At 35.6% G+C, this 14,522-nt stretch overlaps 1 non-coding gene across 1 annotated transcript; it reads left to right on the top strand.

Annotated features, from left to right (window-relative positions):
• Positions 1 to 13,153: 13,153 nt before the first annotated feature.
• On the top strand, positions 13,154 to 13,260 carry LOC121231589 (small nucleolar RNA R71). Its single transcript, XR_005929646.1, has one exon. It is a non-coding gene; the product is annotated as a small nucleolar RNA R71 (small nucleolar RNA).
• Positions 13,261 to 14,522: the final 1,262 nt, after the last annotated feature.

Genomic DNA, 14,522 nt, shown 5'->3' with positions numbered 1-14,522 from the left:
TTAGAGTCTAAACTGGACTTTACCTTGTATACGCATAGTTATGGTGGTTCTAGGAGCCGAAGCTCCTCTTTCTCGTTATCAATTTTTAGACCAAGATAAGGCTTGAGTCGAGTACTGTTTACCTTAAATGTGTCAAACTTAGAATGTGTTACATCAACTGTACCATATGGAAAGACGTTCAGTACCATAAATGTAATGCCCCTAACTTATCTCCATCACCGAATTAGGGTTACAGAAAATTACCATACAACCAAAAACATTTAAACATTTAAACATTCAATAATTTAAATCATATCATAAATCATTCATACACATGCATACTATCCCTAAATTGAGCCCTCAAGGCCTGGAACGGTGGAAATGTGCAAGTGTACACAATCGTAACAAGTAATAAAATGACAAGTAAATGTCGAGTTATCGTACCCACAGGGACTGTAAAAAGCGATATTTATGAAATTAATTAAAACACTTTGGTGAGGTAAAAATGATTTTGGTTTGAAAAGAGTGATTTATAAACTAAGATTTTAAAACTAAGCAAACAATTTAAATAAAATAAAAGAGTTCTAGTGCACGATTTCAATTAAGATTTAATCAAGATGATATAATTGTGTTGGATTAATTATACCTGTTTAACTTAGAAATATTAAATTTGTGCTTACGCTGTTATGAATAAATTCACGGCAACCCAATAATTTGCTAACTTATGAACATATTTACTAATTAGAAAATTCCATTTATCTCTTGAACATATCCCTATGCCAATTCAACCGACTAAACAGATTTAATAAAGTAAACATGCTATCGCACATACATACTTATTGAATTAAATTATCTATCGCATATTCCTATGCCTATGTCGATTCAATCAATTAATTCAACTTAATAAACATGTAAAAGATTATGTGAAGTAACAAAGTAGCCATACCTTGAAACAATTTAATCAAAACAATCTTGCAAGTTATGCAAGGCATATGTATCGCCAAATACAATGCTAATTTAATTTTCAGTTACCTTAGAAGAATTAAACATGCACTGATTAAGTACTGAGTCCATTAATTGCAATTTCAATCTGTTTAAACAATTAATTCTTTAGTTATCTAAACAATTATAATGCCAGATAACCTAAGCATGATTTTACTTAATCAAGCATTTCACTGAGGCCTATAATAGCATAAACACTATTTTAATAATTCAAGTGGGCAAAATATAATCAACCCAAAACAAATTAAATTCAAGGTAAATTGATTAAAATAACCATTTCAACAACAATATTTTTCATAGATATGTTCATCATAAAAACGACAGAAATTAAAAAGAAAGGGAATAGAAAGCAAATCCAGTGTTTCTCTGTGGCTCGATTGTTGCTCCGTTCTTAGTCTCCGTTGTCTTCACCGAGCAAGGCTTCTATGAATACTTGATTGCTGCCCAAGATGGCTGAAGAACACCTCTTTCTCAAGAGAGGAAATCGGCACAAGAGGAAGGGAAAATGGGATGGAAAAATGGAGAGGAAACTTGAGAGAAGTGAAGAGAGGATGAGAGAATGTTGTGGAATGAGGGATGTTGAGGGATGCTTTGAAATGGGAAGCATAGGGTGGCTTTTATAGCTGAAGAGGGCTGCTAAAAATATCAAATTCATCAGCCAAGAGAGCCCTCCCATGGCCAGCCACACACATGGCAAGGTTGAAGCTTTCAACCTTGCTAAAAATAGGCTGGGGCAAATCTACAAAGCCTAAAATAAAGGTGGGGTTTGAACGTAATTTGGAGGTTTTTCAAGGGCCTTTTTGTAAGCATATTTTATCAGATAATTTTCTGATTTGGGTCAACCAATGGACGATTCTGGTCAGCCCAATTAGTGGCTGGTTCGGCTCACTTCATTCGGTTCAACCAGTGCGGTTCACTAGGCCCTTTCTTCATAATTAATTAAAATTAATTCATTTAACCTAAATTAAATAGGAAATAAATTAAAATTAATTTAATTATGAATTAATACACATTTCTGGACCGTCTTGGGCTGGAAATTAATTGGCCTCGATACTTCAAATTGCTCTCGGTTTTGTTCTTCTCGCAGTGTTCACCGGGTCCTTTTTCTCCAATTGTGTAATTCTTTCAAAAATAACCAAATTTAATCAAAATTAACTATAAAATTAAGTAAAATTCATAATGTTCATGTTTTTAACATAAGTTAATTATTTTATAATATTTAATTATTTTTTGACAAGAATTTAACTGAATTTGCTTGAATTTAAGTAGAATTGGGTATGAAAAAGTGTAACGCCCCCACACCCGAAACCGTCGCCAGAGTCGAGCTTGAGGGGTTACCGAACATAATTTATCAAATTAAGAACTTCAAATCATTTGTTTCTACATTCACAGCTTTCTAGCTACCCGCATCACAGTTACAAGAAAAATCATATCTCGAGTTACGAAACTCGAAATCAAGATCCGTAAATTTTCCCTAAATCTAGACTCATATATCTATTTACTAATTGTTTTCTAGAATTTTTGGTTGGGCCAATTAGTACAGTTTATTAGTTAAATTCTCCCCTGTTTCAGGGTTCGACTACTCTGACATCTGTGTATTACGAATAGGATATCTCTCTATAAAGAATTTCAATGACTACGAGGTTTGTTTATATTAAAACTAGACTAAATAAGGAATCTGTACATATAAATAATGACTTATAATTATTTTTGTACAATTTATTATGAATTTTTAAATTCAGAATAGAGGATCCAGAAATCACTCTGGCCCTGTTTCACAAGGTTTCAAATATCTCATAAAGTATAATTTATATGCCTGTTTTTTTTTTATCCATATGAAAATAGACTCATTAAGCTTAAATTGCATAACTTGCTAATCATTTAATTCCATTTATACTATTTTTAGTGATTTTTCAAATTCATGTCATTGCTGCAGCAATATTCTGTTTTAAGGCAAATTTCATCTTTTCATGGGTTGTTATGAACTAGATAACCTATTAAACTTCCATGATATCAAACATGATCTAAATTTAACCATCACCTTGACTTATCAATATCAAACATTTTCTCAACCAATCATGGCCATATCATAAAATTTTTTTACACAAAATAAGTATATTGCTATACATGCCATACTTAAGTTTTACAAGCCATTTACCCAGATGAAAGTCCTTTGGATAGTGTGATCGAACCTTCGACCCGTCCTGATTCCCGAGCTGGCTTGTTCAAAACTACAGTAAATAAAGAGGAGGGAGTAAGCATAAATGCTTAGTAAGTTCAAATGTAAATAACAAGTAACATAACAATACAAATATACCAAACAACTTTAGCATGGTATCACCAAAACATATATCACATTTCTAAACATCATTCATCATCTTACCACCTTATCGTTGTTGTATCTATTTTCAACCTGAGGGTTAAGAACATACCTGTCCAAAGTGTCCATTTCACAACACTTACCAAAACGTCGCTTGCATCTTAAGTGTTCTTCCATTTCACTAAAAATTTCACCCGTTGAACACATCGGAATACAACTCGGATACACGGATAATTTGCACATAAGTGCCTCATATGTAATCAAGAAATCATGTAACCTGCCCCTGAGTGAACTCAGACTCAACTCAATGAGCTCGGGCGTTCGCATCCATAAGTGAACTCGGACTCAACTCAACGAGTTCGGATGCCTAGTTACATTTCACGAACTCGGACTCAACTCAACGAGTTCGGACATTCGCATCCATAAGTGAACTCGGACTCAACTCAACGAGTTCGGATGCTCAACCATCCTAGTGACATGTCACTTGTATCCTAATCTATTCCTAAGGTTCAAACGGGATTTTCCTCGAACACATATCCTTGCCATCTTCCGTAAAATACCAAAACCAATCCTCGGTAGTACTTCATATTTAACAATTAATACACATAATTTGCATTTTATTCGAAAATAACCACAAAGCATATATTTCATAATAAAAATCAACATATCATATAATTAACATCAATAACTTAAAAATAACAATTATGCTACATTATTTACACATGAACTTACCTTGGTACCAAAATATAAAGATTTTGCAATTTAGTCCACAATCTTTTCTTTTCCTCGATCGCGACTTGAATATCGTTTCTCTTGATCTATAATTCCAAATTAATCTTATTTAATACATACATTCATCAAAGCAGCATTTAATACGAACTTTGGAAAAATTACACTTTTGCCCCTAAACTTTTGCATAATTACACTTTTGCCCCTAGGCTCGGGAATTAAACTTTATTCCTTATTCTTATGTTTTATAACATGCTGATCATTTTTCCCTTCTATGGCAACATCAAATTCTTACTCTAACATATACTTGTGACTATTAGGTATTTTTGTCGATTAAGCCCTTTTACTCGTTTTCACTCAAAACCGAGTAGCACAAGTTATCTAACATAATTTAAAACCCCATATTCTATCATAAAACATCAAAATACACAAATTTCACCTATGGGTATTTTTCCAAATATAAACCCTAGGTTGAATTATTGCTAACATAAGCTTAATCGAGCTACCGGGATTCCAAAAACGTAAATAACATTAAAAACGGGGCTTGGAATCACTTACTATGGAGATTGGAAGCTTGAAAAAAACCCTAACTATGGAGAACCCTTGAAATTTCGGTCTAATGAAGAAGATGGACAAAAATTGGCTTTTAATTTTGTTTTTAATTCATTTTAATAACTAAATGACCAAAATGCCCTTACTACTAAACTTTCCAAAAATTCCATCCATGTCCAATTTTTGTCCATAGACTTAGAAATTGGTCAAATTGTTATTTAAGACCTCCTAATTAATATTTCAATGCAATTTCATACTAAAAACTTCTAGAATGCAAATTTTGCAACTTATTCGATTTAGTCCCTACTTTCAATTTAAGCACTTTAGGCATAGAATTTCATCACGAAATTTTCACACAATCATGCAATCATATCATATTCATCAAAATAATTATAAAATAATTATTTCTATCTCGGATTTGTGGTCACGAAACCACTATTCTGATTAAGCCCTAATTCAGGATATTACAAAAAGTATATAAATTTTTGTGTTTCCACACCCCCAAACTTAGTTCATTGCTCGTCCCGAGGAATGCGCAAATTTTGGAAAGAATCTCTCGAAAACACCTTTGAAAAATTCCTTCAGAAGAACATTTTTCCCAAAATTCTGAACTTAAAATACTTATGCTCAAATACAAGAAATCTGTTAGTTATGCTACTTAAGTATGCATATTGTTCAAATTAAATTCAACCACTTATTATTATAGCAAAATTTAGACTAAATTCTTTTGTAATAAAGACATGTTAATCCTTACCAATTTGATTTTTATTCCTTTATTAGCGACTAAGCTGCAATCATTAAGCTTAACTTATGTCTTCATATGTTGATCGTAGCAATTTCTCTCCACTAATGTAGGTAGCATGAGGACTTTGAATCAATAGGTCTTTATCAAGGTTGTAACATGGCTAGGCTAGGGGTAAGTGGAAGATGGATAAATTTTGGTTTTAAAAAAACCCTAGACTCAGCGTCAATTGAACCTTCGGAGTTTTTACCTTCGATACACCAACTTGACTTTCATATGCTCTTTTTCAAATATATGTGCTTTTTTTTTCAATTAACACGAGCACTTATTTTGTGTACTGCAATTCTCGAGCAATTGATACTTCTTGTCAACTCCCCCAAACTTATTTTCGAACAACATCTAGAATATTACTGAGTCTAGTGTTTGGGACAATTTTAAGATTATTAAGTGAAAAGTAATGGCTAATTATTATAAGGGTCGGAATAAAATCAGGCCATATAGTCTCAAAGTTGGGTTTCAATGGATAAAATATACCATGGTGGGCTTGAAAGGCTCAAACAGTCCAAACAATAGTTGCCTAAATCATTTCCAACGTTTCATGCTCCCTAGGATTTCGCCTCAAGAAACTTACTAAGTCAATTCTAAAGACTTAAACTTTCATGCATACCTAACTTTCCTAAAGAACTAAAAATTTTATGGTACGAATTTGTATTCTTTTTCTAAAAACACATTCATGTCATTATTAAGCTAACATAATAATTTATTGAAATAATAGAACTTTATTCATACTTAAATTGAGCATACTTAACAGAATTCAAATTTCTGAACAAAATATATCCTAATCATAATTAAAAGAAAAATTTTATCCTGAGAGGAAATAATTCAATTTCTCGGTCCCCCCAAATTAAAATGAACAATGTCCTTATTGTTTAAAGTGAATAGATACTATACACCAGGTAGGATTTTAGAAAAGAGGAGGTGAGTCAATTTGACTGCTTAAGTACCAAGCTATTTCTAAATCCAATCCTAGACATGTATATATCTATTGCCACACTTTAAGTTTTGTGACTTGCTCACATTTTATTAGTGATTTTCCTCTCATATTTTATTATGCAAAAAATAAAAATAAATTCCTAATTAAACTTAATCCTAAAATGACCTAAGAACAGAGATAAAATAAAGTCAAGATCCTCCCTTTATTTATTTGTAGACCCTTCGGTATTTGACTCATCTTTTGCTCCATCACTATTGCCTTTGCATGAATCGCTTCGCTCCTTTTTCGAGAGTGGAGTCCATGGATCGAATATGAAATCTTATCAGGGACTTCAAATGATTGCATCGTGGGATCTTCTTCTTCATCAGGTTCCTCAGGCTCATCACTTTCTTCAACTCGTTGTTGTAGAACTGAGTCTCCGGCTACTCAGTAGAGGTCCCAATCTGTAATTGTGCCTCGGGTGTACCCTGTCTTCTTGACATTAGCAAGAATTTCTTTGTAATAGGTGTTAAGTATTCTCTTCGACATGTGTGGGTTCCTTGTTTCAAAACAGTCCAACTGGAACCTTCAACTTGATTCCGCGAACTGGAACTTCTATCATCTCACTTAAAGTTAAATTTGCATAAAACTCATGAACTAGTTCCTCATCCACACTTGGTCTCTTTTCACAAAACAACTCCCAATTTAGGGTTTCAGCAACTTGACGAATACGAGCCATAGAGTCTCAGTAGTTGCTCTCCTTTAAAATGAAGCCTTTTTCTGGATGTATCTGTTGGTTTTTGAAGATATTTTCGTATCTCACTTTGACTTCTTCACAGGGAATTTGTTTTGTGTTTCATCAATTTGAGCGGAAGCACGAGTTCTCTTATGAGGCATGTTTAAATTTTTTTGTAAAAATATAAAAACTCTAGGAATTAATAATAATAATGAAGAAAAAGATGGGAATTTAAAAGAAGGGTTGGAGGTTTGTGGCTTAGGATGGATAGGAAAGGAATGCCGCACAAGCAGCTAGGGCATGCGGGCGTGGTGCGTGTGGGAGCAGCGGTGCGCAGTAGGGCTGGTAGCAACACGGCGTTCAGCAACAGGTGGCAATTGGGCACGTACAGGATGGTGCAGAGAGTAGGTACCGCGCGCAGGGTGAAGGCTTGGTGCGAGCTGAGGCTGGGGCCACTCGAGGCAACGCTTGTATTGTGTGCGGGACGTGCGTACGATGGAGCTGGGCGTGTGCTGGCTGACTGCTTGGAGCTGCTGCTGCTTGGGGTTTCGACACTTGGGTATTTTGGTGCTTTGGGTTTTAAGTGTTAGGTGAATGGGAAGATGGGTAGTATTTATAGGGGGAGAAATAGGAATTAGAGTAGAATTCTTAAAACAAATTAATTAATAAAAATTCTAAATTCTAATCCTATATAAAGATAACAACAATTAATAATTAGATATATGCATATATTAAACTATTAATTGCTATTTAATTGATTAAAACAAAGATAAAATCCTAATTTCATGCTAAATTGATAATGATTAATATATAAATAGATATAATTATATATTAAAGATTATCATTTATTATCAAAACTTATTAAACAAAATCCAAAAATTGATAATAATTAATATATATTATAATAGGTATAATTATATATTAATAATTATCATTTTTTAACTAAAAACATTTATTTTAGACGCCCTTTAAAAATATTTACAAAAAGAGGCATCTAGTTTTTGTTATTTATGAAAAGAGCAATCAAATTTTAAAAACAAATTCAATTTAAGTCCCTAGACTTAATGAAAATTAAAAATTGAGTTGCAAATTAAAAATTGGATCAAACTGACCCTTTTATTTGAAAAACAAAAATTTAATTTATTGATTAGGGAAAAATTTCTTGGAAAATTATGTTAAAATAAATTCCCAGGAAAGATTGGAGGGGTCACAAATGGTCCCGCTTAAGTTCCAACCTCCTACACAGAATTTATTTAAACATACTAAACCCGAAAAATAGACCCTAAATTATTTATTAAACAATACACGAAAATTATTAAATATCTGACAAAATGAACGAGACGTTATCCCGTTCGGTTTTATTCCTCCAATAGTGTTTCAAACGCTGAGCATTAACTTGAAAATTACCTCTCTTACCTTGGAGTTCAACAACTCCATATGGATAGACTCTGTGAATTGTAAATGGACCGGACCAACATGATTTTAGCTTACCTGGAAAGAACTTCAATCTCGAGTTGAACAACAATACTTGCTGACCTGCTTCAAATTCTCGAACCCGGATGTGTTTGTCATGCCATTTTTTGAGTCTCTCTTTGAGTAATTTGGCATTTTCATATGAGAACATTCGGAATTCTTCTAACTCATTGAGTTGGAACATCTGTCTTTCCTTTGTGAGCTTAGGATCTAAGTTGAGTCGTCGAAGAGCCCAGTAAGCTTTGTGCTCTAACTCCAAAGCTAGATGACATGCTTTACCGAAAACTAGCCTATAAGGTGACATCCCTAAAGGTGTCTTGTACGCTGTCCTGTAGGCCCATAAAGCGTCATCTAGTCTTTAGGACCAGTCTTGTCGGTTCGGGCAAACTACCTTCTCCAATATGCCTTTGATTTCTTTATTTGCCAGTTCAGCTTGTCCATTCGTTTGCAGATGGTAAGCCGTTGCAACCTTGTGCTTCACCCCGTGCTTGTCTAGTAACCATTTTAACCACTTGTTCACAAAGTGGGACCCTTATCACTAATGATGGCTCTCGGGGTTCCAAACCTCGTGAACACGTGTTTCTGTAAAAACTTCATCACAACCCTAGCATCATTTGTCGGATATACCTCTGCCTCGACCCACTTGGACACATAATCTACTGCGACCAGTATATACTTGTGACCAAAAGACGAAGGAAAGGGCCCAAGAAAATCAATACCCCAAACATCGAATAATTCGACCTCAATGATGTTTGTTCGAGGCATCTCATTTCTGTTGGTGACATTTCCAAATCTTTGACATCGGTCACAACTCTTTACATATGCATATGCATATGCATCCTTGAATAGTGTTGGCCAAAAGAATCCGGCTTGCAATACTTTGGCTGTAGTATGAGTTCCTCCGAAATGACCCCCACTTGGGGCTGAGTGACAGTGGTATAGAATCTTCGGTATTTCTTCTTCTGCCATGTATTTCCTAATCATCTGATCTGCACACTTTTTAAATAGATATGGTTCCTCCCAGAAATAGTACTTCACATCGTGAAGAAACTTTCTCCTTTGTTGATATGTCTTATCATACGACATTAAACCACAAGCTAAAAAGTTAGCAATATTAGCAAACCAAGGGGTATTATGGACATGACTTACTTTCAGTATATGTTCATCTGGAAATGTTTCTTGAATCAGTACAAGTGGAGAATTACCTTCTTGCGGTTCCAATCTGGACAAGTGATCTGCTACTTGGTTTTCTACTTTCTTTCGATCTTGAATTTCCAAATCGAACTCTTGAAGTAGTAGTACCCATCGGATCAACCTCAGCTTAGCGTCTTTCTTGGCAAGTAAATATTTAATTGCCGAGTGGTCTGTATAGACACTTACCTTGGTACTTACAAGATAAGATCAAAACTTGTCGAAAGCAAATACGATAGCTAGTAACTCTTTTTCTGTTACTGTATAGTTTAACTGAGCTCCTGTCAGAGTTCCGCTTGCATATTAGATGGGATGAAAAACTTTGTTCCTTCGCTGGCCCATGACAGCTCCTATTGCGAAGTCACTTGCGTCACACATCAATTCAAATGGCAAGTCCCAGTCTGGTGTGACAATTATGGGTGCCGTGACTAATCAATTCGTCAAGTTATTGAAAGCTTTTAAGCATTCTTCATTAAATTTAAATATCGTGTCCTTCTCCAATAATTTGCATAAAGGTTTAGCAACTTTGGAGAAGTCATTGATAAATCTTCGATAGAACCCGGCGTGGCCCAAAAAGCTCCTAACACCGTTTACAGATGTTGGAGGTGGGAGTTTCTCAATAACATCTACTTTTGCTCTGTCTACCTCGATCCCATGTCTTATAATCCGATGCCCTAGAATGATACCTTCTCGTACCATAAAATGACACTTTTCCCAGTTAAGGACTAGGTTTGTCTCTTCGCATTGCCTAAGTACCTTAGCCAGATTGGCTAAGCAATCATCGTACGTATCTCCAAACACTGAAAAGTCGTCCATGAAAACTTCCAAAAATTTCTCAACCATGTCAGTGAAAATAGACATCATACATCTTTGAAATGTAGCAGTTGCATTACATAAACCAAATGGCATACGTCTAAATGCAAATGTACCGTACGGGTAGGTGAATATGGTCTTGTGTTGATCTTCTGCTGCTACTGTAATTTGGTTGTACCCTGAGTATCCATCGAGAAAATAGTAGTAATCTCGCCTCGCGAGTCTATCCAACATCTGGTCTAAGAATGGCAAAGGGAAGTGATCCTTCCTAGTTGCCTTATTTAGCTTCCGGTAATCGATGCAGATTCTCTATCCCGTAACTGTTCTAGTCGGTATCAACTCGTTATTCTCATTCCCTATAACCGTGATACCTCCTTTCTTTGGTACGCACTGGACCAGACTTACCGATGAACTGTCTGAGATGGGGTAAATGATACCTGCATCTAACCACTTGATAATCTCTTTTTTCACTACGTCCTTTATGATGGGGTTCAGCCTTCCTTGTCCATCGATCATCCCTTTTTCACCATCTTCCAGAATGATCTTGTGCATGCATACAGATGGACTAATACCGTGAATATCGGCTATGGTCCATCTGATAGCCTTCTTAAATTGTTTTAGAACTAATATAAGTTTCTCTTCTTGCTCAGTAGTTAACTCTGCTAAAACAATCACAGGCAGAGTAGAATCGTCACCTAAATAAACATATTTTAAATGAGAAGGTAATACCTTGAGTTCTAGTTTAGGTGGCTCCTCAATTGACGCTTTTGGCTATGTGTAATCTCTCTCCTCTAAATCCAAAGATTCAAAACGGGATTGTGGATTAAATCCCTTTTGATTAGCTTCTAGCAAAGCTAAGTTTTCATCCTCCTCTTCATCACTTGGAGGGTCTGATGTCAAAATTCTTTCCAGAGGATCCTCAACAGAGTTGAGTTCCTTCTCCACTATTAAATCCTCTAAGTTGGATACTGCAGAACAATCATCTATTGTTTCAGGAAATCGCATTGACTTGAAAATGTTAAATGTTTCCTTATAATCCTGAACATGCATAGTAAGTTCGCCCTTCTGGACATCAATAAGTGTCCTTCCAGTTGCTAAGAACGGTCTCCCCAGGATAGTTGGTACTTCTTTATTTACTTCGAAATCTAAAATTACAAAATCAGCAGGAAAGATAAACTTATCTACACGTACCAATACGTCCTTGATTTTTCTTCTGGATGTGCTAAGGATCGATCTGCTAGCTGAAGTGTAACCGTAGTAGGTCGAACTTCACCTATCCCCAACTTCTTAAATATCGACATAGGCATCAAGTTGATACTTGCACCCAAGTCACATAGTGCCTTACCACAATAAGCTGCTCCAATGTTGCATGGAATGGTAAAACACCCAGGATCCTTCAGCTTAGGGGGTAATTTGTCTTGAAGATTTGCACTGCATTCCTTTATCAAAGCTACCGTCTCAAATTCTCCAAGTCTTCTCTTCTCGGATAGGATATCTTTCATGAATTTTACGTAATTTGGCATTTGTTCAAGTGCTTCAACCAACGGGATGTTGATATGAAGTTGCTTGAGTACATCAAGGAACTTCTTAAATTGGACCTCCTATTTTTGCTTCTGGAGTCTTTGAGGGTAAGGTAGTCGAGGTTTATATACTGGAGTTGGTACTGGTTGATTTGTCTTTTGGCAGCAATTCTGCTGCTAACGGAATGGTTGGCTGATCAGAATTGGCTGATTCTTAGGTTACCTTTTCAGGTATTACAGGTTCTAGTTCTAGTGGAATAGGAACTCCAACACTTGGTTGAACTTCTTCCGAATCTTGAGCTTTAGCATGCTCCTTTTCAGCTTCAATGATGTTGGGCTCTACCGTTTTTCCGCTCCTCAATGTTAGTGCTTTGCAATGCTCCTTCCCTGGATTTCTCAGATTTTTCGTATCACTAGGTAGAGCACCTTGTGGACAGTTCCTAAGTTTAGTAGCAAGCTGGCCCACTTGATTCTCTAAATTCCTTAGAGTGGCGTCATTCTTCGCCATGTATGCCTTTAATAAATTCTTTAAGCTATTGGATGATTCAGCCTGAACTGGTTTCTGAACTTACTATGAAAAACTAGGCTGCTGGGTTGGTCTAGGTTGGGCATAGTTGTTACTACCTCTAGCCCTTTGGTTACTCCAGGAAAGATTGGGTGATTTCGCCATAATGGGTTGTAAAAGTTGGATTGCAGCCCTTGCCTTCCTCGGTTCTGGTTCTAATTACCTATGTAGTACATGGATTATGGGTTTGACGGACATTCTTCAAACACATGTCCTTCCCCACAATAGACACAGGCTATATTCTCATATTGGTTAGGTGGTTGAGCTGCAAAACTATTAGACCCATTAGTGGTAAGATTCTTTAACATTGAAGATATCGAAGATACCTGGGATGTAAGTGAAGTGAGAGCGTCTACTTCATGGATTCCAGCAACTCGTCTTCCTAACGTTGCTCGATTGGTTGGCCACTGATAATTGTTATTGGTGATCCTCTCGATGATTTCATAAGCCTCATTGTAAGACTTAGATAAGATAGCACCGTTAGCAAAAGCATCTACTACCATCCTTGTGTGAGCGTTGAGACCATTGTAAAATGTCTCAAGTTGGATGCAATACGGAATTCCGTGATGATGGTACTTTCGTAATAACTCTTTGAATCTTTCCCATGCCTCATACAAGGACTCATCATCCATTTGTTGGAAAGCAGTAATCTCATTTCTCAGCTTAGCAATCTTGCTAGGCGGGAAATACTTCACAAGAAATCTCTCTGCTAACTCTTGCCATGTAGAAATCGAGTTTGGTGGTAGTGAGTTTAACCAAGCTCAAGCTCTGTCTCTCAGCGAGTACGGGAACAATTTTAATCGTAATGCATCTTTGGGTACTCCGGCTAGCTTGAAAGAGTCGCTCACCTCCATAAACAGTCTTAAATGAAGATGAGGATCTTTAGTAGGCATTCCACTGAATTGACCCACTGTCTGAAGCATCTGGAACATGATTGGCTTCACCTCGAATTATCGTGCCTCAATCTCAGGTCTTCTAATACCTAGATTAAGGTCATTAAAAATTGGCACGGCATATTGTCATAAAGCTCTATCCCTATCATCAGCAATAAGGATAGGATTTTGAGCAAGGTTTGCTCCATTTCCTTGATTGATATTCTCGAAATTCATCTCTTCGGTCCTTCTCTGGTTCGGTTGTCTTCTTCGTTGGCGAAAGGTTCATTCTATTTCAAGGTCCACTGGGAGTAAGTCGATAATTCGGTCAATACTTATAAACACCTGAAATAATCAGAGAAGAATTAATTAAGTAAGTAAAATTGAACAGGAAAATAAAAGAACCAAAATGTAAAAATAAATTCACAAATAATGTTTTTTTTTAAAAACAGTCCCCGGCAACGGTGCCAAAAACTTGGAACGGTGGAAATGTGCAAGTGTACACAATCGTAACAAGTAATAAAGTGACAAGTAAATGTCGAGTTATCGTACCCACAAGGATTGTAAAAAGCGATATTTATGAAATTAATTAAAACACTTTGGTGAGGTAAAAATGATTTTGGTTTGAAAAGAGTGATTTATAAACTAAGATTTTAAAACTAAGCAAACAATTTAAATAAAATAAAAGAGTTCTAGTGCACGATTTCAATTAAGATTTAATCAAGATGATATAATTGTGTTGGATTAATTATACCTGTTTAACTTAGAAATATTAAATTTGTGCTTACGCTGTTATGAATAAATTCACGGCAACCCAATAATTTGCTAACTTATGAACATATTTACTAATTAGAAAATTCCATTTATCTCTTGAACATATCCCTATGCCAATTCAACCGACTAAACAGATTTAATAAAGTAAACATGCTATCGCACATACATACTTATTGAATTAAATTATCTATCGCATATTCCTATGCCTATGTCGATTCAATCAATTAATTCAACTTAATAAACATGTAAAAGATTATGTGAAGTAACAAAGTAGCCATACC

Source organism: Gossypium hirsutum, chromosome A06 (genome assembly GCF_007990345.1).
Source record: "Gossypium hirsutum isolate 1008001.06 chromosome A06, Gossypium_hirsutum_v2.1, whole genome shotgun sequence".
Taxonomy (NCBI): Eukaryota; Viridiplantae; Streptophyta; class Magnoliopsida; order Malvales; family Malvaceae; genus Gossypium; species Gossypium hirsutum.
The sequence above is the reverse complement of the archived record's forward strand: the minus strand, read 5'-3'. Positions and strand labels throughout refer to the sequence as shown.